Genomic DNA, 2891 nt, shown 5'->3' with positions numbered 1-2891 from the left:
TGGAAAAATTATATTCTGGGCAGTAACCACTGGGAATGGATATTGGGAAAAAGAGGCCGGATTAGAGGTGGGGATGGGACCAACAGAATTAGAAAGACAACCCCTGGGGAGTACCCCCAGAACTCTAAGGAGTTAGAGTAGAGGAGGGGTCCAACACCTTTATTTATTCTATTAAGAAAACTGAAGCCTGCAGAGAAGTTGTCTTTGTCCAGTGTCACCTGCTGTAAGGTAAAGAACCCAGAGGGAGAATGACTGGACCCAGCAAATGTTTGTGTGTAGGGGTGTGGGGTGTGACCCAAAATATATTTATAAACTTTTTTCTGGATAACTTAATAATTTTATTAATAAGGCCAGCAAATTATTAATAACAGGATGGTCATCTGGCCTCCTCTTTTAGACCAGACAATCATGGCAGCAGACTCAGTTTACTCTTCAAAACAGTAGGTGTTCCATCAAACAGCAATCAAATCTAATTGTTTAACCTGATTGGAGGTGGGGTATATTTAAATGAAGGACTGAGTATCTCTTAGATAGGAAAAGTATCTCTTTACCAGACTACCCATAGCTTTAGGCTATCAACTGAAAGAATACCCCACCTAAGCAGAACCACAATAGGCCTTCCCCACCACAGATGAAATTCCTTGAAAGGTTGGGTTGGGTCTGACCAAGATTATCACTATCAGTAACGTCCTAGGCAAGAAAAAGTGAACTTTTAAAAGGAGGAGTTTACAAGAAGGGGAGAGCCTCTGAATCTCCCAAATATATTGGTTATTAATAATAATTTCTCCCATTTGATTTTTGAGAAATGTGTCCTCAGTGAATCACTAACTGATATGACAAACACTCCATTCAGGGTTTCTACCTATGGGGCTTATGAGAAGAGACAATATAAGAGGAAAAAGGGAAGGATGCACAGACCCTTTGACAAAATCAGAGGGGGCAATCCCCTTCGATAACATTTTCACCAAATCAAAGAAGGCAGTCCCCTTTGATAAGCAGACCTCAAACAGCCAAATACAATCCGTTTTCGTGTGTTTGTCCTGATGTAGGGCCCTGGGCCTGACCTGGTCACAGAGCAGGTCTCTTCCAGGTCAGGTCACTTACACAAATTTCTCTTCTCTGCTAAAAAAAAAAATTCCCTTTGCTCTTAACACGAATTTAAATTTACTTTGCCAATAACCAGGTCAACTAACGAAAGTCCACTGAGACCTTCTTATGTCTCTATTAGTAAAAAAAAAAATCAGATTTGGAACTCTTCAGACCGGGGATTTTACAATTTTAGATTGGCCAATTGTCACCTTGATACGTATAGGAATGTCAGATACAAACAAAAAAATTAGAATCCAGTCTTTTGTACTTGGAATTATTCATTCCCCCCATTCGGAGGATGAGATTGCGCTAATGAATTAATAATGGAACATTTAAAAAAACAGTAAGATGTACTCTAATACAAAAATGAATCCCTTCTCTTTTCCTAAAGCGCCACTTTCCCGCCTGCGCCTCCCCGGCTGCCCGACAGGGGGCGACAAGGGGATGAGGGCGAGCGTGGGTCGCTGGCGCAGAGGCCGCGGAAGGTGACGCTGCCTCCTCCGCCGGCCCTGGGGGTGAGGCGGTAGGGTGGTGGGAGAGAACTCCACCGAGGTTCAGTAGGCTGCCGCGCCACACATAGCAAGCTCCTCTGGCCTACGGCGTCTCCTCTTCTGCCCTTATCCCCCCAGTGCCAGCTTCTATACAGTCGCCGCCGCCGCCGCTGTCGCCACCCGTCTGTGGCGACAGCCCCTCCCCCACCGGCCCATCCCTCCTCACACACCGTTCACCGAGCCAGACGGTGGGTAACCGCCGCCTCCGCTGGGGCTTTCCAGCCCGATAGGACCGGAGTAGCCCCAGACACCTGCCTTCCACTGGCCACCTCCGCTGCCCCTCAGTGCACATCTCCCTTGGCGATTGGTCCTGAGCTACCGTCCGTCACCGTCAGGCCCCGCCCCGCGTCCTGCCTCCACCGCCGGGTCATTTAAGTTTATCACAAATAAATAAATAAAGGAGGAAATAGAAATGCGTAGAAAGTAAAAGCAGCTGAGAGAAGGAAGGGGGAGGGGGTGAGTGTAGGGCGGGGAAAAGATGGGGGAAATAGACAACCAAACTTTATGGTGTCCATTCTGGCCAATCATAACTCGGTCCCATGCTGTCTGACAGCTTCACTCAACCAATAACCCCCCGCCTCAGGGATCACTGAACAACGAGAAGCGCCTGACCTCTCCAGAGTGGGCGAAGGCGCCTCGTGGGGGAAGGTGGAAAAATCCTTGACCAATCCTAGATCAGCCTAGTTTAGACTGACGTCGGCCTTCGCCAATGAATTTGTGAAATAGCGGATTGGGTCTCTATTTACCCAATAGACGGTGGTAAGGATGAGGAAAGCGACGGATGAAAGGCGGGGAGATAGCGAGGGGGAGGAGGGAGGAGTAAAAGAGAAGGAGGTAGGAGGAAGGGGGGAGTGTGCATTTTGTTTATGGGCGTCACCCTCACGCTGGTCCTTCTATTATCATTGGCTGAGCGCACTCGGAGTGGCGTGAAAGCTAGCCCATAGAGGGGAGAAGTGGAGGGTTCTCGTCTTCCTGTGGCCAATGCGCGGTGTTTACTGAAAAAGTAGGGGCGGGGGTGGGAATGGGGGGGTAGTTTAGGAGTTGAGGAAAGAAGATTAAAGAGCGCGAGGAGGTAACGCCACGAACTCTCATTTGTTGGGGAGTGGGGAGGGGGAGTGGAGAGCCGTCCTCGAGTCACTTTCTTAAGCGAGAGGTGGGGCACTGGCGGGAAGGAATAGGACGAGGCGGGGTGTGTGAGTGTGTGTGTGAGTGTATGTGTTGGTGGGAAAGAGTTGCGGCGGCCTGGGGGGG

General features: G+C 49.2%; 1 protein-coding gene across 34 annotated transcripts in view; it reads left to right on the top strand.

Moving 5' to 3' along the window:
* The first annotated feature begins 2307 nt into the window (after window positions 1–2307).
* Window positions 2308–2891, top strand: part of ZBTB20 (zinc finger and BTB domain containing 20) — a 1019756-nt gene continuing 1019172 nt past the window's right edge. For 15 of the 34 annotated variants that reach the window (XM_069069941.1, XM_069069940.1, XM_069069944.1 and 12 more), the window contains exon 1: window positions 2642–2712. The gene's annotated coding sequence lies outside the window, so the exon portion shown is untranslated. Of the gene's footprint in view, window positions 2400–2634; window positions 2713–2891 lie in introns of those variants that run through there. The other 19 variants (XR_011164811.1, XM_069069948.1, XM_069069956.1 and 16 more) reach the window with 5 other exon arrangements.

Source organism: Petaurus breviceps, unplaced genomic scaffold (genome assembly GCF_028583685.1).
Source record: "Petaurus breviceps papuanus isolate PSGF00001 unplaced genomic scaffold, PetGlider_PUasm1.0 90792, whole genome shotgun sequence".
Taxonomy (NCBI): Eukaryota; Metazoa; Chordata; class Mammalia; order Diprotodontia; family Petauridae; genus Petaurus; species Petaurus breviceps.
This window is presented reverse-complemented; position numbering and strand designations above follow the sequence as displayed.